A 24,255-nucleotide genomic window follows, 5' to 3' on the forward strand; every position below is an offset into this window, starting at 1 on the left:
CCTACCTTGCAAAAGGCACAGTCTTTCGAGCTGCAAAATTTCCTCCTCTCAGCTTTTCAAATGCAGGAGGATGTAACAAACTGAGGAGGAAGTGACACTTTCCGCCCCCCCCCCCCCCCGGAAGTCCTCTGTCACAATATAATCGCTGCCTTTAACCACGGAAGGGCCAGTGTCTCTCCCACCCCCCACCCGAACTGTATGGTGCTGGGGACATTGCAGATTCTGCCTATGGGACCCCACAAAGCGCCCCCTCATAGCGAGCTTGATAATGAGCCCTTACCAGTGTTTGGTTGCATTAATTTGGATCTTTCATCCACTTGCGTCCAGTCTCCCAGCTTCGAGTATACCAGGGGGCCAGTCGGGCTCCACAAAGTGGGAGAGGGGGCTCAGGAGTATTATTAGTAGTACCGGTAGTATTAGCATTACTAGTAATATTATCATTATTAGCCTGTCTGTATAAGGCCTCAGCCACACTTGGACTTTGAAGGTGGACTTGGAAGTTGCTTGTTTCTCCTTTTTGTTTAAAGCCTCTTCTGCCCAGAACTGCTCTTGCAGAAACTGCTGTTTAATTGAAACACAAATAATTGAAAATGTGTTTGTTGGGGGGGGTGTTATTGGGTTGTTTTTGTTTGTGTTTCGATCATGCCCTTCCATTGGGAAAATATGTCCTGCCCCCATACAATGGGGGAAAGACCTATGTATTATTTTAGCGGAATTACACACAGAATGCATTATGGGAAATGTAAATATTCGGGGAAATAACCTTTGCAAAAGCGTGTGCATTAGGAGAAATGCTGGCCAATTTTCAAGAGCTCCATTTAAAAATAATAACAGGTGAAAATCTGAATAAACTGACGACTAGAAAAAGGAGACACAGGAAAAAAACTTACATTGAAATAAGCTTAGGGTTTGTTTTTTTTTTAAATCCCTCCCGCAGGACCCCCACTCTCCCCTCCCCAAGTTATCATATATGATGATATTATGACGCACCTCCAGCGCCTACACGAGGAAGGACAGCCTTCGCCATCAGCAGCATCTCCCTCGGGAAAGCGGGACAGGAAGCGGAAGCTCCTATTCTCCCAACAGTCTTCCCCCCCCCTCCGCTCTAGGAATCTCCGCTCTGTCGCCGCTGCTCTTAACCGTTTCGGAGCCGAGCGGCAGGAGCCTCTGGGCTGCTACGGGCAAAGAGCGAGGGGAGGCGGGCGCCTCGCCTACGGAAAGCTCTGCTGGATCAGCTGCACGGCGTCCCAAAAAAGTATTCTTTATTTTTATATTTTTATTTTATAGAAACATTTTATTTCCAATTTTCAAATTAACAGCAGTTCCCGTTTTGGTATATAGATATCCAATCCAAATTTGCAATAGATGACTAGTTTTATTCTCCTTGCATAGAATTATATTTCTCCAATTAATTTCTTCTTATTTTTCCCTCCTAATTCTATAATTAGTTCATAAATGTTACATCAAACCTGCTAATGTTTTGACCTTTTTACAGTGTTCCTTACAATAGTCTATAAAGTTTTCCCATTCTTGATTGAATTTTTTCTCATCTTGGTGCCTGATCTTCACGGTAATTTAGCCATTTCGACGTAGTCAGTTCATTGTATATCATTTTACTTTTTTACATGTCCACCACGTATGGTGTTAAAAATGTAGATTCCTTATCCATACATTTCCAGCATAAATTAGAGGTATCTTTATACATTTTAGCAAGCTTTACTGGAATCAAATACCATCGGTACATCATCTTCATATAATTTTCTTTTAGTGAACTACATGCCGTGAATTTTAAAATCTCTTTCCACAGCTTTCCCCATAATTCAAGTGGTATATTGGCTTCGTGGTAGTGGGAATGCTTGAATCTCTGGCACCGATTATCTGAGCTGAGGGCGTCCCCATCCAGGAGGGTCTTCATAGCCCTTTCCAATATCTCCCAAGTGGGGCAGTGGGGGATTTGGACAGCAGCTTCCAATATGCCTGAAGGGTTGTCCGACCCCCCTCCCATGCACAGCCTCTTTTTCTATTCTTTCCAGGTTGTGCTTTAAGGCAAATACTGGCCAAGTGAGTGTGGACCACAAGGGGGCTGAGTCAGAGGTGGGGGGACCTCAGGTCCTGCTCCAAACAGCTCTGGGTTGGAGCAGGATCCGGCCCCAGCCTCCCTGCCTGCTTCCTTCCATGTATCCAATCTCTGCAGCCTCTCTTCTGCAAAAGGACCAAGCACAAGGCAGGAGGGAGGAGGGGCACTTGCCCTGGAGGACCAAGCTGGTCCCCCAGTTTCCTGCCTCTCTAGGATTCCTGCAATTCATCTTTAACCCTTTGAAGACCAGGCAGCTGGGGTGGAAAGAGATCTCCCCCTTCTGGGGACTCTGATCTCTACTTTCACAATGTTGGGACTTCTTAGGCAGCAGTGAGAGGCAGTGTGGTGTAGTGGTTAGAGTGCTGCTCTATGGTCTTGGGAGACCAGGGATCAAATTCCCCACCAGGTGGCCATGGGGCCACTCAATGCCTCTCAGCCTAGCCTGCCTCACAGGGTTGTTGTAGGGGATTAAAGGAGGAGAGGAAGGACCATTTATTAATATGCTACCTCCAACTCCTTGGAGGAAAAGGCAGGATATTGAATTGAAGAATTGTACAATTGGACTGGGTTCCGATGGTCACCTAGTCCAACCACCCATATATTTGTGGGGGCTGTTTTCATTTTTATTATGTATTTTTTGGTTTTATATCTTGATTTTATTCTGAGACCCCCGCATATAGGATGGTTTATAAATTCAAACAACAACAGCAGCAGCAGCAACAATAATAGGGCACCAAGAAGGTGGTAGCCAGAAAAAGTCTGGGAACCACTGTGTTAAATTGGTTCTCTTTTTTTTAAGATTGCATGTTTGTGTCTGGGCAGCTGCCATATAATAGTGTAGCTGGAAGGGACCACAAAGGTCCTCTAGTCCAACCCCCTGCAATGCAGGAATTTCAGCTAAAGCATCCCTGGCAGATTGCCATCCAACCTCTGCTCAAAAACCTCCAAGGAAGAAGAGACTGTTCACTGTGATGGAACTGTATCTGAGCCAGATGGCACTCTTAGTGAGGAAAGGATCTGTAATATCAATGACATTTTGGGAAATCCTGCAGAGTTCAGCAAGCAGATAGCAAGGAAAAGCATCCTTTCCTCTTTCACTGCATTTAACCCTCAGGGGACCAAAATCTCTTTTGCCTGGGGAATACACAAACTGAATTTATCCGCTTTCCCCTGAGATTAAGCACCTGTTGGGAACAGTAGAACTGACTCCTGAGAAAACCTGCACCCAAGCAAGTTGTCAACGGCTCCTTAGGAATTGCATACTTGTTTTGCTATTACATCTTTTGTATGGGTTTATTATTTTGTTCCCTAAAATTTACATGCAGCTTTACTATACATATATGTTTGAGATTTTTTAAATGCACGGTTCAGGAAAAATAAAACAATGACATTATCAGTAAAAAAAGTTAAAATGACTATTTTATTATTAAAAAATTATTAAAATAAACAATAAAACCCAGATTAAAATACAGTGAAAGCAACTGCCAGTGAGTTCCGAAGTTGGGTGCAAATATTCTTCAATTTGTTGACTGCTCTTTTGGGCAAATCCGGTACATTGCATTTCCATGCATTTCTAAAATTAATTTCCTAATGAGTTGCATGTGCACAGAGAAACAGATCCCTACAACGAACCTAGGATTGCTGGCTCAGATCCTGGCTTTCCTGTGGCCTTCAGCAGCAAACTCGGCCTTAAGGATTTGCTTGCCTGCTTGCCCTCTTGCCCATGTGCCTGGTGGAAAAATGGGCAACCTTTGGCAATAGAAGTGGCAGAGCACCAAACAGACACATTGAGGTCTGTGAAGGCTCTCCGCCAGTGGCGAGAAACAGTTCATGCAAACCTTATCGTGAATGACACACATACGGCGGAGGCTGCCAGTGGGGGACACCAGTGGGCAGCTCCTAACAAGGCAGCAAAGATAGCGGCATGAGCCTGAACAACAGCAGATCCCTTGGCTGCAAGGAAGCAGACACACACACACAAGCTCAGCAAGGCAGGGGAGCAACGTCATCAGAGTAAGATGGCCGTTTGCTCCCTGAACTCCTCTCTTATCAGACCAATGAAAGATCCAGTCTACAATTTAATCAGCACAATTCATGTCCGTATTCTGACATTTCACCAAACTAGGATTCCCACACTTGGGTCTCCGGTTCTTTCTTGACTACAACTCCCATCACCCCCAGCTAGCAGTAGTAAGGGATGATGGGAATTTTAGTCCAGAAATAGCAAGAGACCCAAGTTTGAGAAAGCCTGCACTCGAGTATCTGTGCAAATCTATCTTTAAAAAAAGCATTTAAAACAGAATTCAGTGGTTAGCATTGCCTGCTGGATGAGGTTGGATTTCCTTTTGGGGTGTGGGGTTCAGCAGCTCTCTGCCCAGGAATTCCCAGGAAGGGCTTGTGCATTGTCATGGCAAATGCGAGCATTTTGGTGAATGACAGAAATACGGGGGGACCAGAGGACAGCTTCTAACAAGGCAGCAATGAAAGGGGAAAGAGCAACAGGCATCCATTGGAGAAGATGGGTTAAGTTTGCTGGTCTATTACCTGCACTTTCAGTTATTTGATCAGCAGAGTTCTGTTCCGAAATATTGCCTTTCACTAGACTATGCAACAGGGAAACTGTCTTGTTAACACACATGAATTTCTAAATTTCTGACTGTCCCGTGTAAATCTGATGTATCTAAAAATTGTATTTAAAACACACAGTGGTGCCTCAGGTTAATTTGCCTCTGGGTTACAAAACCTTCGGCTGGCGGACCACGGCAACCTGTAAGTACCGGAATGGGTTACTTCCAGGTCTCTCCACTTGCGCATGCACAGAAGCGCAAAACCATGCCCACGCATGCTCAGACGGGGCGTTTCAGGTTCCCTAAGTTTCGTGCTACGGACGGGCCTCCGGAACGGATCCCGTCCGTAACACGAGGTACCACTGTAATTTGGTTTTTTAGTGTTGTGTTCTGGATGAGATTGCATCTTCTTCCTTTGCCACATTATCAAATAAACAGATACCTGCACATAGCTGCATAGTGGATTTCACATGTCCAGAATGGGAGGGGGGGTGTTTACGGGAAATACTAGTGGAGGGGAGAACACACAGCACAAATACATAAAACTGAAATTTCCTCATATGCAGATGAAGGTGAAGAAACACAAACCCTGAAACCTTTTAACCTATTAACACTCTAGACACAGGCTTGAAAATCAAGCCTTCAGTACTGTTCTCATTTCTCTCTTGACTGCACATTGCGGTTTAGTATACAGTATGTTTTTCAACAGTATTTGTTCATTAGAGGCATTATCTGAGGGGCTGTATTCTCATTACATCTACTTTACATACGTCAACCGAATACCAGTGAATGCATTTGCTTCTATGAAAAATATCAGTTCAATTCACACCATGGAAAGAAAATAGAATTTTGTTGTTGTTTATTTGGGTCCGACTCTTCGTGACCCCATGGACCAGAGCACGCCAGGCATGCCTATCCATCACTTTCTCCCGCAGTTTGGTCAAATTCATATTAGTAGCTTCATGAGTAGAACCATCTCGTCCTCTGTCGTCCCCTTCTCCTTGTGCCCTCAATCTTGTAGCTATGTAAAACTAACTCTGATAAGGAGAACACTATGTAACACAGCCAGTAAAAGGAATAAAAATTCTAATGGAAGTAAGTTCTAATTCTGAACACAATCATTGGCTTACTCTCTGTAGGAGTTATTTGATATGATAAAAGATCTTCCCACACTCCAACTTTTCTGTTTCCCTTGTACGAGTTATTTTCAGTTTAGTAAGGGAGCCCTTGTCACAGAAGTTCTTTGCATTGAACCAAGATTTCTAAAATTTCCTCCCTGTATGAGTTCTTTGGTGTCTAGTAAGGCTACCACTGAGACTGAAGCTTTTCCCACACTCGGAACATGTATACGGTTTTTCTCCTGTATGAGTTCTTTGATGTAACGTAAGGGAGCTGCTGCAACTGAAGCTCTTGCCACACTCCAAGCATTTATAAGGTTTCTCTCCTGTGTGCACTCTTTGATGCACGGTAAGATCCCAACTGTGGCTGAAGCTCTTTCCACACTCCAAACATGTATATCGTTTCTCCCCTGTATGAATTCTTTGATGCCGAGAAAGGGAGCCGAGTTCACCAAAACCCTTGCCACATTCCCAGCATTTATAAGGTTTGCTGCCTCGATGAGTCTGTTGATGTTTAATAAGCCCACTGATCTGAGTGAAGCTCCTTCCACACTCAGAACATGTATGCGGTTTCTCCCCTGTATGAATTCGTTGATGCATGGTAAGGTTGAAACTGTAGCTGAAGCTCTTTCCACACTCCAAACATGTATAGGGTTTCTCTCTTGTATGAGATCTTTTATGCGATGTAAGACTACTATTGTTACTGAAGCTCCTTCCACACTCTGAACATGTATACGGTTTCTCCCCTGTATGAGTTCTTTGGTGCTTAGTAAGGGTACCACTGTGACTGAAACTCCTTCCACACACTGAACATGTATACGGTCTCTCCCCTGTATGAGTGCGTAGATGCAAGATAAGGGAACAACTGTGACTGAAGCTCTTTTGACATTCAAAACATTTATAACGTTTCTCCCCTGTATGAGTTCTTTGATGTGAGATAAGGCCACTACTTCGACTGAAGCTCTTTCCACACTCGGAACATGTATGCGGTTTCTCCCCTGTATGAGTTCTTTGATGCGAGGTAAGGCCACCACTTTGAGTGAAGCTCTTTCCACACTCTGAACATGTATAAGGCTTCTCCCCTGTATGAGTTCTTCGGTGATTAGTATGGGAACTACTGTCACTGAAGCTCTTTCCACACTCGGAACATGTATACGGTTTCTCCCCTGTATGAGTTCTTTGATGCGTGGTAAGCTGGCCACTCCGACTGAAGCTCTTTCCACACACGGAACATGTATACGGTTTCTCCCCTGTATGAGCTCGTTGATGCGACGTAAGGCTGTGACTGTGACTGAAGGTCTTTCCACACTCGGAACACGTATACGGTTTCTCCCCTGTATGAGTTCTTCTGTGTCTCCTATGGGAACTACTGTCACTGAAGCTCCTTCCGCACACTGTACATGTATACGATTTCTCTCCTGTATGAGTTCTTTGGTGTCTAGTATGGGAACTCCTGTCACTGAAGCTCTTTCCACACACTGTACATGTATACGATTTCTCTCCTGTGTGCACTCTTTGATGAGAAGTAAGAGTTGAGCATTTACCAAATCTCTTTCCACACACTGTACATTCATGCTTTTTCTCCTCTCTGCGAATTTCATTTTCAGCACCCTGGGATGTACCAGAGTCACCCTCCGCCTTCTGCTTTCGTCTCCCCTCTTGCATGCTGCCTCCATCTTGAACTCTTAGCTTCCTTTGCTCCTCCTCCTCTTTGGCTCTTTGTGGTGACACTTCTGATTGTTCTCCTTCTGCCAGAATCCCTTCAACATCTCCTGAAGGAATAAAAAGGCAAACTGATGAAATGCTAAAAAAGATTCTTCACCCAAGTCCCAGGGTCTTGTGGCAGTTCCCTCACTGAGAGAAGTGAAATTACAGGGAACAAGGCAGAGGGAATCTTGGTAGTGGTGCCCACTCTGTGGAACGCCCTCCCGTCAGATGTCAAATAAACAACTATACAACTTTAAGAAGACATCTGAAGGCACCCATATATAGGGAAGTTTTTAATGTCTAATGTTTTATTGTGCCTTTATATTTGTTGGAAGCTAGGTAGAGTGGCTGGGGCAACCCAGTCAGATCCGTGGGGTACAAATAATGAAAGCATTAATATTAGTATTATTATTTATTGTGTTAATATACCGCCCGGTACCTGGAGGTCTCAGCGTGGTTCACAGAAAAGATCACACCATATATAATAAGAATAAAAACAGCATCCCAACAACACCCCCCACAAAAAAGAGCCACGTTTGAAAAAGGCTATAGCAAGTCAAAGATATCAAGCAAAAACCTGGTTAATAAGGAACAACTTTGCATGGCACCTAAAGGTGTATACCCTTTCACGGATCACTGCCCTGTCATGGCAAAGGGGCTTGAATAACTAAGAGAAGCTATGACCTATGCTGTGCAGGGCCACCCAAGACAGATAGGTCAGCCAAGAGTTTAGACTAAATGTGATCCACCTGGAGAAGGAACTGGCAACCCAGTCCAATATTTTGCCATGAAAGCTCCATGGACATAAAAAAAGAAAAGCTGTAAGAAGTGAGAGTTTCCAAGGCATGCTCTGGTTCATGCGGTCATGGACAGTCAGACACGACTAAGATGAGTAAACAACAACAAAGGTGGATAAGGAAGGCGCCAGGCGAACTTCCCTGGGGAGAGCATTCCAAAGAAGGGGAGCCACTGCCTAGGTTTAATGCTTTCCCACTGCCAACATCCTTCCATGTCCCCCTCTCCATTCCCTGGAACTCACCAGATCTCTCTGAGGGTCCTGGGAGAGAACAGCCAGAGGTTGTGGGGAGGGATGCAGGAGGCAGCCTGACTAGGTCAACCGTCCACCTTCCTCCTTCCATCCTCGCTACGTTTGCAGGATCAGCCTCATATCATATATAATGATATTATGACGCACCTCCAGCGCCTCCGCGAGAAGGGACAGCCGTCGCCATGGACAGCATCTCCCTCGGGAAAGCGGGACAGGAAGCGGAAGCTCCTATTCTCCCAACAGCCTTTCCCCCCCCCTCCGCTCTAGGAATCTCCGCTCTGTCGCCGCTGCTCTTAACCGTTTCGGAGCCGAGCGGTAGGAGCCTCTGGGCTGCTCCGGGCAGAGAGCGAGGGGAGGCAGGCGCCTCGCCTACGGAAAGCTCTGCTGGATCAGCTGCACGGCGTCCCAAATAAGTTTTCTTTATTTTTATATTTTTATTTTATAAAAACCATTTTATTTCCAATTTTTAAAATAACAGCAGTCCCCTTTTTGGTAATATAGATATCCAATCCAAATTTGCAATAGATGACTAGTTTTATTCTCCTTGCATAGAATTATATTTCTCCAATTGATTTCTTCTTATGTTTCCCTCCTAATTCTATAATTAGTTCATAAATGTTACATCAAACCTGCTAATGTATTGACCTTTTTACAGTGTTCCTTAAGAGAGTCTATAAAGTTTTCCCATTCTTGATTGATTTCTTTCTCATCTTGGTGCCTGAACCTCACGGTAGTTTAGCCATTTCGGCATAGTCATCTTAGTTATCCATTCTTCTTTCATTGGGACCTTGACTTCTTTCCCCATGTGGGCTAGTAGCATTCTGGGCGCTGTAGTCGCATAAACAGTCTCTTTTGCTTCCTTGGCAATTCAAAAGACCTTTCATTCCCTACAGACAGCCACATCTCAAACAACACAATTATGCAAGTGGACTTAACATGGACTTAGGTTACCATAGCCTGCAATAAACCCAGATGCCAACTTTGCTGCCACATACACCTGGACAACACCATTACTGGCCCCAACAACATCAAACATACCATCATAGGGGAACAATTGTATACAATGACCAGGACATTGTATACAAGATCTCAGAGTAACTGTCTTATTACAAAATAATTTCAGAAATAGACTGGAACGAGAAGCTGCTGAATTGCAACTTTTTACCAAACTTAAAACCATGGAGAGACCTGGTGTGAATAGAGACATTGGATTCTTATCTCATTATACACAATAAAGCTATTTTTAGCCATCTCACCCCTTTTTAGCCATCTCACTCCTTGCTTTTTCCTGTAAGACCAATTGCAGTCGTTAACAGTCTCAACAGGTTTACCACACCTATTAGCCTATCACCCATTCCCACTACCCTTCTGAGTAATACCCCTCCCCACCCTCTCTCTCTCTATAAGGGCCTGCTTACTTCTGTTTCAGTATTATCTGAAGAAGTGTGCATGTACATGAAAGCTCATACCAATAACAAACTTCGTTGGTGCTACTGGAAGGATTTTTTAAAATTTTGTTATAACATTAAACATTTTTTAAAGTCCATTGTATATCATTTTACTTTTTTACATGTCCACCACGTATGGTGTTAAAAATGTAGACTCCCATCACCCCCAGCTAGCAGTAGTAAGGGATGATGGGAATTTTAGTCCAGAAATAGCAAGAGACCCAAGTTTGAGAAAGCCTGCACTCGAGTATCTGTGCAAATATATATTTAAAAAAGCATTTAAAACAGAATTCAGTGGTTAGCATTGCCTGCTGGATGAGGTTGGATTTCCTTTTGGGGTGTGGGGTTCAGCAGCTCTCTGCCCAGGAATTCCCAGGAAGGGCTTGTGCATTGTCATGGGAAGTGCAAGCATTTTGGTGAATGACAGACATATGGGGGGACCAGAGGACAGTTTCTAACAAGGCAGCAATGAAAGGGGCATGAGCAACAGGCATTCAGTGGAGAAGATGAGTTAAGTTTGCTGGACTATTACCTGCGCTATCAGGTATGAATTTTTAAATTTCTGACTGTCCCGTGCAAATCTGATGTATCTAAAAATTGTATTTGAAACACACAGTGGTGCCTCAGGTTAATTTGCCTCTGGGTTACGAAACCTTCGGCTGGCAGACCACGGCAACCCGTAAGTACTGGAATGGGTTACTTCCAGGTCTCTCCACTTGCGCATGCACAGAAGCGCAAAACCATGTCCACGCATGCTCAGACGGGGCGTTTCAGGTTCCCTAAATTTCGTGTTACGGACGGGCCTCCGGAACGGATCCCGTCCATAACACGAGGTACCACTGTAATTTGGTTTTTTAGTGTTGTGTTCTGGATGAGATTGCATCTTCTTCCTTTGCCACATTATCAAATAAACAGATACCTGCACATAGCTGCATAGTGGATTTCACATGTCCAGAATGGGAGGGGGGGTGTTTACGGGAAATACTAGTGGAGGGGAGAACACATAGCACAAATACATAAAACTGAAATTTCCTCATATGCAGATGAAGGTGAAGAAACACAAACCCTGAAACCTTTTAACCTATTAACACTCTAGACACAGGCTTGAAAATCAAGCCTTCAGTACTGCTCTCATTTCTCTCTTGACTGCACATTGCGGTTTAGTATACAGTATGTTTTTCAACAGTATTTGTTCATTAGAGGCATTATGTGAGGGGCTGTATTCTCATTACATCTACTTTACATACTTTACATACGTCAACCGAATACCAGTGAATGCATTTGCTTCTATGAAAAATATCAGTTCAATTCACACCATGGAAAGAAAATAGAATTTTGTTGTTGTTTAGTTGGGTCCGACTCTTCGTGACCCCATGGACCAGAGCACGCCAGGCATGCCTATCCATCACTTTCTCCCGCAGTTTGGTCAAACTCATGTTAGTAGCTTCATGAGTCCAACCATCTCGCCCTCTGTCGTCCCCTTCTCCTTGTGCCCTCAATCTTATAGCTATGTAAAACTAACTCTGATAAGGAGAACAATATGTAACACAGCCACTAAAAGGAATAAAAATTCTAATGGAAGCAAGTTCTAATTCTGAACACAATCATTGGCTTACTCTCTGTAGGAGTTATTTGATATGATTAAAGATCTTCCCACACTCCAACTTTTCTGTTTCCCTTGTACGAGTTCTTTTCAGTTTAGTAAGGGAGTCCTTCTCACAGAAGTTCTTTACATTGACCCAAGATTTCTAAAATTTCCTCCTTGTATGAATTCTTTGGTGTCTAGTAAGGCTACTACTGTCACTGAAGCTTTTCCCACACTCCGAACATGTATACGGTTTTTCTCCTGTGTGAGTTCTTTGATGTAACGTAAAAGTGCCATTCTGAGTGAAGCTCTTGCCACACTCCAAGCATTTATAAGGTTTCTCTCCTGTGTGCAGTCTTTGATGCACAGTAAGCTGCCAACTGTGGCTGAAGCTCTTTCCACACTCCAAACATGTATATCGTTTCTCCCCTGTATGAATTCTTTGATGCCGGGAAAGGGAGTAGAGTTGACCAAAACTCTTGCCACATTCCCAGCATTTATAATGTTTGCTGCCTCGATGAGTCTGTTGATGTTTAGTAAGTCCACTGACCTGAGTGAAGCTCTTTCCACACTCAGAACATGTATGCGGTTTCTCCCCTGTATGAATTTGTTGATGCGTGGTAAGGTTGTAACTGTAGCTGAAGCTCTTTCCACACTCTGGACATGTATAGGGTTTCTCTCCTGTATGAGATCTTTTATGCGACGTAAGACCACAATTCTTCCTGAAGCTCCTTCCACACTCTGAACATGTATACGGTTTCTCCCCTGTATGAGTTCTTAGGTGGTTAGTAAGGGTACCACTGTGACTGAAGCCCCTTCCACACTCTGAACATGTATATGGTCTCTCCCCTGTATGAGTTCGTAGATGCAAGATAAGGGTACTGCTCGAACAGAAGCTCTTTTGACATTCAAAACATTTATAACGTTTCTCTCCTGTATGAGTTCTTTGATGTGAGGTAAGGCCACCACTTTGAGCGAAGCTCTTTCCACACTCTGAACATGTATACGGTTTCTCCCCTGTATGAATTCTTTGATGTGACTTAAAGTTGCTACACTGACGAAAGCTCTTTCCACACTCGGAACATGTATACGGTTTCTCCCCTGTATGAGTTCTTTGATGTGTGGTAAGCTGGCCATTCCGACTGAAGCTCTTTCCACACTCGGAACATGTATACGGTTTCTCCCCTGTATGAGTTCGTTGATGCGACGTAAGGCTGTGACTATGACTGAAGGTCTTTCCACACTCGGAACACGTATACGGTTTCTCCCCTGTATGAGTTCTTCGGTGTCTCCTATGGGAACTACTGGCACTGAAGCTCTTTCCACACACTGTACATGTATACGCTTTCTCCCCTGTGTGCACTCTTTGATGTGAAGTAAGAGTTGAGCGACTACCCAATCTCTTTCCACACACTGTACATTCATGCTTTTTCTCCTCTCTGCGAATTTGATTTTCAGCACCCTGGGATGTACCAGAGTTACCCTCCGCCTTCTGCTTTCGTCTCCCCTCTTGCATGCTGCCTCCATCTTGAACCCTCAGCTTCCTTTGCTCCTCCTCCTCTTTGGCTCTTTGTGGTGACACTTCTGATTGTTCTCCTTCTGCCAGAATCCCTTCAACATCTCCTGAAGGAGTAAAAAGGCAAACTGATGAAATGCTAAAGGAGATTCTTCACCCCAATCATTCAGTCTGGACACTGAGATCCAGGTCCCAGGGCCTTCTGGTGGTTCCCTCACTGAGAGAAGTGAAGTTACAGGGAACAAGGCAGAGGGCCTTATGGGTAGTGGTGCCCACCCTGTGGAACGCCCTCTCATCAGATGTGAAATAAACAACTATACAACTTTTAGAAGACATCAGAAGGCAGCCATATATAGGGAAGTTTTTAATGTCTAATGTTTTATTGTGCTTTTATATTTGTTGGAAGCCAGCTAGAGTGGCTGGGGCAACCCAGTCAGATCCGTGGGGTACAAATAATGAAAGTATTAATATTAGTATTATTATTTATTGAGTTTATATACCGCCCTATACCCGGAGGTCTCAGTGTGGTTCACAGAAAAGATCACACCATATATAACCAGAATAAAAACAACATCCCAACAACCCCCCCCCCCCAAAAGAGCCACGTTTGAAAAAGGCTATAGGATGTCAAACATATCAAGCAAAAACCTGGTTAATAAGGAACAACTTTGCATGGCACCTAAAGGTGTATACCCCTTCACGGATCACTGCCTTGTCATGGCGAAGGGGCTTGAATAACTAAGAGAAGCTATGACCTATGCCGTGCAGTGCCACCCGAGACAGACAGGTCAGCCAAGAGTTTAGACTAAATGTGATCCACCTGGAGAAGGAACTGGCAACCCACTCCAATATTTTGCCATGAAAGCTCCATGGACATAAAAAAATGAAAAGCTGTAAGAAGTGAGCGTTTCCAAGGCATCCTCTGGTTCATGCGGTCATGGGCAGTCAGACACGACTAAGACGAGTAAACAACAACAAAGGTGGATAAGAAAGGCACCAGGGGAACTTCCCTGGGGAGAGCATTCCAAAGAAGGGGAGCCATTGCCTAGGTTTAATGCTTTTCCACGGCCAACATCCCTCCATGTCTCCATCTCCATTTCCTGGAACTCACCAGATCTTTCTGAGGGTCCTGGGAGAGAACAGCCAGAGGTTGTGGGGAGGGATGCAGGAGGCAGCCTGACCAGGTCAACCGTCCACCTTCCTCCTTCCATCCCCGCTACGTTTGCAGGATCAGCCTCTTCCATCCTTCCTGAGAAGCTCAGAAGATGCAGGTTCCTGGGAGGGAGGAAGAAGCAAAGGGAGCCTCAGAGTCCCGGCAGGCATTTTCCTGCTCAATACGATTTGCTGGTGAATAATAACCCAGCCAAGCTGTGGAGCTCCAACTTGCAGTTTCTTTGGTAAAAGAGGAGCACCTTCCTCCTGGACCCCAACAGCTGAGGAAAGTGGATTTATGTCTGAAACAGGATCTTCTTCCCACCACCATTAAAAACACCCCTTTCCTCAGAGCATCTCCTTAGCAGGCAGAAAGCCCCACATTCCGTCCCCAGACAGGACTGAGACTCAGCTCCTGAAAACCCCTTGCTCAGGAGGAGCAGGGCTATTTGGGGGCAGCTCACTGGGCTTGGAGCCCCCAGATCTGCTGCAGCAGTTCATTTTACAGCTAATGGTTCTCCTCTTCCCATCCTTAAAGTCTTCCCTCCTTCATCTCCCCCAACACCTTGGTTCCTTCCTAGGGCTGGTCTGCTATACAGAGAGACTACGCCCTCCTTGGGTGCCTTCCTCCTGAACCCCAAAGGCATCTAAGAAGGAAAAAAAGAGTCCATGCCTCGTAGTGTTGAAATGAGTTTACAGCTGATCCTGCCGTCTCTACCCAACATTGACCCCTCTTTCTGCAAAACATCAACATCTCCTCCCTCTTCCCAGAGCTCTCCTGCCTCCTTTCCTTTGTGGGGTTTCCTGCCCCACCCTAAAACTCCCTCTCCCCCCCCCCCCCGCCTTGCCTTCTTGCCTTGCTCTCCTCCTGGGGCACCCCTGCACCCCTTAAAGCCTTTTGCACTCATCGCAGCTCTTTGGGGGCTGAATTGGGGGTGTAGCCCCATGCATTTTCCCTCCCATCGCTGCCTCTTTGCAAAACCGCCTTCTTCAAGAGGCCTTCTCTCCTGCAAAGCCCCCCTCCCCCCAAAAAACCAACCTTGCAAAAAGCACAGTCTTCCGAGCTGCAAAATTTCCTCCTCTCAGCTTTTCAAATGCAGGAGGATGTAACAAACTGAGGAAGAAGTGACTCTTTCCGCCTCCCCCTGGAAGTCCTCTGTCACAATATAATCGCTGCCTTTAACCATGGAACGGCCAGTGTCTCTCCCACCCCCACCCGAACAGTATGGTGCTGGGGACATTGCGGATTCTGCCTATGGGACCCCACAAAGCGCCCCCTCATAGCGAGCTTGATAATGAGCCCTTACCAGTGTTTGGTTGCATTAATTTGGACCTTTCATCCACTTGCGTCCTGTCTCCCAGCTTGGAGTATACCAGGGGGCCAGTCGGGGTCCACAAAGTGGGAGAGGGCACTCAGGAATATTAATATTATTATTAGTAGCATTGCTAGTAGTATTATCATTATTAGCCTGTCTGTATAAGGCCTCAGCCACACTTGGACTTTGAAGGTGGACTTGGAAGTTACTTGTTTCTCCTTTTTGTTTAAAACCTCTTCTGCCCAGAACTGCTCTTGCAGAAACTGCTGTTTAATTGAAACACAAATAATTTAAAATGTGCGTGTTGGGGGGGGGGGATCTTATTGGGTTGTTTTTGTTTGTGTTTCGACTATGCCCTTCCATTGGGATAATATGTTTTGCCCCCATACAAAGGGTAAAAGACCTATGTATGTATTATTTTAGCGGAATTACACACAGAATGCATTATGGGAAATGTAAATATTCAGGGAAATAACCTTTGCAAAAGCGTGTGCATTAGGAGAAATCAGCACGAAAATGCTGGCCAATTTTCAAGAGCTCCATTTAAAAATAATAAGAAGTGAAAATCTGAATAAAGTGACGACTAGAAAAAGGAGACACAGAAAAAAGCTTACATTGAAACGGTTTCCCTAATAGGTTGTTTTTTTTTAAATCCCTCCCGCAGGACCCCCACTCTCCGCTCCCCAAGTTATCATATATGATGATATTATGACGCACCTCCAGCGCCTCCGCGAGGAAGGACAGCCGTCGCCAGGAGCAGCATCTCCCTCGGGAAAGCGGGACAGGAAGCGGAAGCTCCTATTCTCCCGACAGTCTTTTCCCCCCCTCCACTCTAGGAATCTCCGCTCTGTCGCCGCTGCTCTTAACCGTTTCGGGGCCGAGCGGCAGGAGCCTCTGGGCTGCTCCGGGCAGAGAGCGAGGGGAGGCGGTCGCCGCGCCTCCGGAAAGCTCTGCTGGATCAAAAAAGTTTTATTTTTATATTTTTATTTTATAAAAACATTTTATTTCCAATTTTCAAAAGTGTTTTTTCAGAGTCCTCAAAGCATTGCCATTCCTTCCTTAATTTCTGCTTTGACTGGTGTCTTATGGCTTCCGTTAGTTTGTCCAAGTCTATAAATTCACACAATCCAGTCTTCTTTTGTGGGGATAATGTCCCCTTTCCAATTTTTAGCAAGTAATAATCTGGCTGCAGCTATGGCATATAAGAATAACCTTTTGTTATCCTGTGGTGTGTCCTTTCCTATAATGCACATATGTATGCCTCTGGATTTTTTTAAATAGGAGAATCTTTTTTAGCTCTTTATGGATACACCCCCCAAAATTTATTAATTTTCTCACAGTGCCACCATACATGTATCATTGTTTCCTCTGAATTATTGCATTTCCAACATTGCTTGGATTTGAGTTTATGTATCTTGGCTAGTTTGGAAGGTGTCTTATACCACCTGTATAACATTTTCATTAAGTTTTCCTTGAGAGTAAAACAGGCAGTAAATCTGATATCTAACCTCCAGAGTCTCTGCCACTGTTCCATCTCTTTTGTGGAATGGATGTGCTGGGCCCATTTAACAATTACATCCTTTACTTCCTCGTCTTTTAGATCCCATTCCAATAACAGGTCACAAGTTTTAGATAATAATTTTTTGTCATTTCGTACTAATACTTTTTGTAATTTGGATTCCTCTTTCCCAAAGCCAATTTTCTTTTATCTGAATTAAAAACGTTGCTCGATTGGTGATATTGAAGCCAATCGGTGAGGGAGTGACTTATCTCTCCGAATGTTTTCAATTTCAGAGATCCTTGGTCATCTTTTAATAGTTGACTATAGGTTGCCCAATTTCCCTCCATATTTACTTGTTTGACTGCAGAAGCCTCTACTGGGGACAGCCACCATGGCGTTTGGGGTTCTAATAACGGTTGGTATTTTGTCCACAGTTTATAAAGAGCATTTCTGACTATATGATTAGTGAACACTGGTTTTCTAACTTTGCAGTCACGTTTTACCATGAAGCAAGAATCTTGCCACAAGGGCAAACCAAATGCTGCAGCCCCAATTGCCAGGCATTTCTTTGTACTTAGATAGCATCTTTGACCCGACCCAGGAGTTGGTAAACAACATGGTTCTGAGGTTAGGATGCTAAATCCTACCTCCCTGCTATCTTCTGTTTCATGACTTCCTGTTCCTGGCCATCTATCCTGTCCCTTTGATGTGTGAGAATGCAAGGAAGTTTCTTGGGTTCTTTTATGGGTCTTTGTTAACATGATCTCAACCACGTGGAGACATCTTGAGGTGTGCTGGTTTAATCTGACTGGATGGTTTGAACTCTGTGACGTGTTTTCCTTTGGTTAATAAAATACCCTGGTGGGAGTTCAGGGGGGAACATTTTTCTCTCCTTCTGACTCTTGCCAAGAGGATTGCTGGTTCAAGCGCTGGCTCTGTCTTTCTTTCTGAAATTCCTTTCTCACTTGCACTCATGCAAACAAATGTGAAACCCCACAGAACACTCTGTGGACTTTGACCTTATTGTAGCCAAGGTATGCATGCCATCTATACCTGTTGTTGCAACTCTCCAAATCAAGTATACCTCTTTTCTCTAACAAAATCCAATCCTTAATCCAACATAGGCACGAGGCTTCGAAATATGTTCCTAAATCGGGGAGTGCGAAACCTCCCCTTTCTTTTTTGTCCATCAGTAATTGGTATTTTATGCGGGGTTTCTTACCCTGCCATATGAACCTTTTCAGATCTCTCCGGCAATCGTCAAAGTATTCTGGAAAGCAATTTTAACAACAAAATGCTTTGCAAACAAGTCACAGTGAGCTACCATTGGTTCTACCACCTCCTTCGGGCCAGCCTGTAAAAGGCCCAGTACAACTCGGAAAAGGATGCAATGGAGGCAGCTGCCTTCACTGCCACTAGGTAGACTCAATAGTGAGCCCTTACCAGTGTCTGGTTGCATAATTCGGATCTTTCATCCACTTGTGTTCAAGCCATCTCCTAGCTACTTTCCTCCCCCTAAGGCTAAGCTCTGGAGTATACCAGGGGGGCAAAGGGGTTCCTTAAACTGGGAGAGGGCACTCAGGGGTGATCGTGCCAATAGCCTGTGACAACCCCCCAAAGCTGTTTGGAATCCCACTGGATTCATCAGATTCTGAGGGCAGACCTTCCTTACAGGTCCCCCGGCTCTGTGGAGGGAAAAAGGTGCTGACACCCTAAATCTCAACAGGAAGTGATCTGAGCATGATGAGGGACTGATGTCAATGTCCCCAACCTTCAAATCACCCTCTTCTTGCCCAATCAAGAAAACAAGGTCTAGAGTCCGGCCTGCCATGTGTGTTGGGCTGGTGAAATGTTGGGACAGCCATAAACTGGCAACCCACTCCAATATTTTGCCATGAAAGCTCCATTTCTTCTTATTTTTCCCTCCTAATTCTATAATTAGTTCATAAATGTTACATCAAACCTGCTAATGTTTTGACCTTTTCACAGTGTTCCTTACAAGAGTCTATAAAGTTTTCCCATTCTGGACAGTAAGAGCTGTTTGACAGTGGAATTTGCTGCCAAGGAGTGTGGTGGAGTCTCCTTCTTTGGAGGTCTTTAAGCAGAGGCTTGACAGCCATCTGTCAGGAATGCTTTGATGGTGTTTCCTGCTTGGCAGGGGGTTGGACTGGATGGCCCTTGTGGTCTCTTCCAACTCTATGATTCTATGATTGATTTCTTTCTCATCTTGGTGTCTGTTCTTTACAGTAGTTTAGCCATTTCCGCATAGTCATCTTAGTTATCCATTCTTCTTTCATTGGGACCTTGACTTCTTTCCCCATGTGGGCTAGTAGCATTCTGGGCGCTGTAGTCGCATAAACAGTCTCTTTTGCTTCCTTGGCAATTCAAAAGACCTTTCATTGCCTACAGACAGCCACCCAATCTCAAACAACACAATAATACAGCAAGTGGACTTAACATGGACACAGGTTACCATAGCCTGCAATAAACCCAGATGCCAACTTTGCTGCCACATACACCTGGACAACACCATTACTGGCCCCAACAACATCAAACATACCATCATAGGAGAACAATTTAATCTCCCAGGACATTCTATACAAGATCTCAAAGTAACTGTCTTATTATAAAATAATTTCAGAAATGGACTGGAAAGAAGTGGCTGAATTGCAACTAATCACCAAACTTAGAACCATGGAGAGACCTGGTGTGAATAGAGACATTGGATTCTTATCTCATTATACACGATAAAGCTATTTTTAGCCATCTCACCCCCTTGCTTTTTCCTGTAAGACCAATTGCAGTCGTTAACAGTCTCAACAGGTTTACCACACCTATCAGCCTATCGCCCATTCCCACCACCCTTCTGAGTAATACCCCTCCCCACCCTCTCTCTCTCTCTATACATATATAAGGGTCTGCTGGCTTCTGTTTCAGTTTATCTGAAGAAGTGTGCATGTACATGAAAGCTCATACCAATAACAAACTTAGTTGGTGCTACTGGAAGGATTTTTAAAAATTTTGTTATAACATTAAACATTTTTTTAAGTTCATTGTATATCGTTTTACTTTTTTACATGTCCACCACGTATGGTGTTAAAAATTTATTTCCAGCATAAATTAGAGGTATCTTTATACATTTTAGCAAGCTTTCCTGGAGTCAAATACTATCGGTACATCATCTTCATATAATTTTCTTTTAATGAACTACATGCCGTGAATTTTAAAATCTCTTTCACAGCTTTCCCCATAATTCAAGTGGTATATTGGCTTTGTGGTAGTGAGAATGCCTGAATCTCTGGCACCGAGTATCTGAGCTGAGGGCGTCCCCATCCAGGAGGGTCTTCATAGCCCTTTCCAATATCTCCCAAGTGGGGCAGTTGGGGGATTTGGACAGCAGCTTCCAATATGCCTGAAGGGTTGTCCAACCCCCCTCCCATGCACAGCCTCTTTTTCCATTCTTTCCAAGTTCTGCCTTAAAGCAAAGGCTGGCCAAGGGAGCGTGGACCTCAAGGGGGCTGAGCCAGAGGTGGGGGGGGGGGACCTCAGGTCCTGCTCCAAACAGCTCTGGGTTGGAGCAGGATCTGGCCCCAGCCTCCCTGTCTGCTTCCTTCCATGCATCCAATCTCTGCAGCCTCTCTTCTGCAAAAGGACCAAGCACAAGGCAAGAGGGAGGAGGGGCACTTGCTCTGGAGGACCAAGCTGCTCCTCCAGTTTCCTGCCTCTCTAGGATTCCTGCAATTCATATTTAACCCTTTGAAGACCAGGCAGCTGGGGTGGAAAGAAATCTCTCCCTTCTGGGGACTCTGATCTCTACCTTCACAATGTTGGGACTTCTTAGGCAGCAGTGAGAGGCAGTGTGGTGTAGTGGTTAGAGTGCTGCTCTATGGTCTTGGGAGACCAGGGATCAAATTCCCCACCAGGTGGCCATGGGGCCACTCAATGCCTCTCAGCCTAGCCTGCCTCACAGGGTTGTTGTAGGGGATTAAAGGAGGAGAGGAAGGACCATTTATTAATATGCTACCTCCAGCTCCTTGGAGGAAAAGGCAGGATATTGAATTGAAGAATTGTAAAATTGGAATGGATTCCGATGCTCATCTAGTCCAACCCCCCATATATTTGTGGGGGTTGTTTTCATTTTTATTATGTATTTTTTGGTTTTATATCTTGATTTTATTCTGAGAGCCCTGCATATAGGATGGTTTATAAATTCATACAACAACAGCAACAACAAGAACAACAACAACAATAGGGCATTGGGACGATTTTATTTTGTTTTTTTTTAAGATTGCATGTTTGTGTCTGGGCAGCTGCCATATAATAGTGTAGTTGGAAGGGACCACAAAGGTCCTGTAGTCCAAACCCCTGCAATGCAGGAATTTCAGCTAAAGCATCCCTGGCAGATTCCTCTTTCACTGCATTTAACCCTCAGGGGACCAAAATCTCTTTTGCCTGGGGAATGCACAAACTGAATTTATCCGCTTTTCCCTGAAATTAAGCACCTGTTGGGAACAGTAGGACTGACTCATGAGAAAACCTGCACCCAAGCAAGTTGTAAACGGCTCCTTAGGAATTGCATACTTGTTTTGCTATTACATCTTTTGTACGCGTTTATTATTTTGTTCCCTAAAATTCACATGCAGCTTTACTATACATATATGTTTGGGATTTTTTAAATCCACGGTTCAGGAAAAATAAAACAATGACAATATGCAGATAAAGGTGAAGAAACACAAACCCTGAAACCCTTTAACCTATTAACACTCTAGACACAGGCTTGAAAATCAAGCCTTCAGTACTGTTCTCATTTCTCTCTTGACTGCACATTGTGGTTTAGTATCCAGTATGTTTTTCAACAGTATTTGTTTATTAGAGGTATTATCTGAGGGGCTGTACTCTCATTGCATCTACTTTACATATGTCAACCGAATACCAGTGAATGCATTTGTTTCTATGAAAAATATCAGATCAATTCACACCATGAAAAGAAAATAGAATTATGTTGTTGTTTAGTCGTGTCCGACTCTTCGTGACCCCATGGACCAGAGCACGCCAGGCATGCCTATCCATCACTGCCTCCCGCAGTTTGGTCAAACTCATATTAGTAGCTTCCTGAGTCCAACCATCTTGTCCTCTGTCGTCCCCTTCTCCTTGTGCCCTCAGTCTTATAGCTATGTAAAATTAACTCTGATAAGGAGAACAACATGTAACACAGCCACTAAAAGGAATAAAAATTTTAATGGAAGCAAGTTCTAATTCTGAACACAATCATTGGCTTACTCTCTGTAGGAGTTATTTGATATGATTAAAGATCTTCCCACACTCCAACTTTTCTGTTTTCCTTGTACGAGTATAAGTGGAGCCGTATTTGCCCCTACGGGTTCTCACAGTTGCGCCCGGTGAGAAAACATGGAAGCAGAAAAGACACCTGTGGCTGCTGGCTTCAGAGAGAGAAAGATTTGTTTTCTGCATGCAGAGTTACTGCGGTGTTCAGAAAGCCAAGCAAGTACAAAAAAGTCAATTTTCAGACAGTTCTTATAGACAGTTCCCTGACTCTGCCTCTTGTACATCCTTGTCCATTTAAGGAACATTTCCTGTTGTACATATAAGGCAAAAGGACATTTAGCCCTGAGTTGGTTCATGCGCACTCCAGCAAGGCCATCCTATCTCTGACCAAGACAACAATTCCTCTCTGTGCAAGAACAGTTACTCTCTGTGCAAGGTCGATCTTCTACTGTTATCTCCAGACTCTTAGTCATTGCTGGCCAGAAAGAAGTGCAATGCAGATCAAAGTTCACAGCTTTACAGAGAGGTTTCCTAAAGAAAAACTTAAAAAGTTCTTTTATACTTCTGGACTAACAATACATTCAGGTAAATATATACAGGTTAGCTAATTAACCCTTTCACTTTTCAGTTTAGTAAGGGAGTCCTTGCCACGAAAGTTCTTTGCATTGGCCCAAGATTTCTAAGATTTCCTCCCTGTATGAGTTCTTTGGTGTCTAGTACGGCTACTACTGACACTGAAGCTTTTACCACACTCCGAACATGTATACGGTTTTTCTCCTGTGTGAGTTCTTTGATGTAACGTAAGGGAGCCGCTGCAACTGAAGCTCTTTCCACACTCCAAGCATTTATAAGGTTTCTCTCCTGTGTGCACTCTTTGATGCACGGTAAGCTCCCAACTGTGGCTGAAGCTCTTTCCACACTCCAAACATGTATATCGTTTCTCCCCTGTATGAATTATTTGATGCCGGGAAAGGGAGCCGAGTTGAGAGAAACTCTTGCCACATTCCCAGCATTTATAAGGTTTGCTGCCTCGATGAGTCCGTTGATGTTGAATAAGCCCACTGATCTGAGTGAAGCTCTTTCCACACTCAGAACATGTATGCGGTTTCTCCCCTGTATGAATTTGTTGATGTGACTTAAGGCCCCCACTTTTAGTGAAGCTCTTTCCACACTCCAAACATGCATAGGGTTTCTCTCCTGTATGGGATCTTTTATGCGACGTAAGACCACAATTCTTCCTGAAGCTCCTTCCACACTCTGAACATGTGTACGGTTTCTCCCCTGTATGAGTTCTTCGGTGGCTAGTAAGGGTACCACTGTGACTGAAGCCCCTTCCACACTCTGAACATGTATAAGGTCTCTCCCCTGTATGAGTTCGTACATGCAAGATAAGGGTACTGCTCGAACAGAAGCTCTTTTGACATTCAAAACATTTATAACGTTTCTCTCCTGTATGAGTTCTTTGATGTGAGGTAAGGCCACCACTTTGAGCGAAGCTCTTTCCACACTCTGAACATTTATATGGTTTCTCCCCTGTATGAGTTCTTTGATGCGTGGTAAGCTGGCCACTCCGACTGAAGCTCTTTCCACACTCAGAACATGTATACGGTTTCTCCCCTGTATGAGTTCGTTGATGCGACCTAAGGCTGTGACTATGACTGAAGGTCTTTCCACACTCGGAACACGTATACCGTTTCTCCCCTGTATGAGTTCGTTGATGCGACGTAAGGCTGTGACTATGACTGAAGGTCTTTCCACACTCGGAACACGTAAACGGTTTCTCCCCTGTATGAGTTCTTCGGTGTCTCTTATTGGAACTCCTGTCACTGAAGCTCTTTCCACACACTGTACATGTATACGGTTTCTCCCCTGTGTGCACTCTTTGATGTGAAGTAAGAGTTGAGCGACTACCCAATCTCTTTCCACACACTGTA

The sequence above is a fragment of the Lacerta agilis genome, chromosome 2 (assembly GCF_009819535.1).
Source record: "Lacerta agilis isolate rLacAgi1 chromosome 2, rLacAgi1.pri, whole genome shotgun sequence".
In the NCBI taxonomy this organism is placed as follows: domain Eukaryota; kingdom Metazoa; phylum Chordata; class Lepidosauria; order Squamata; family Lacertidae; genus Lacerta; species Lacerta agilis.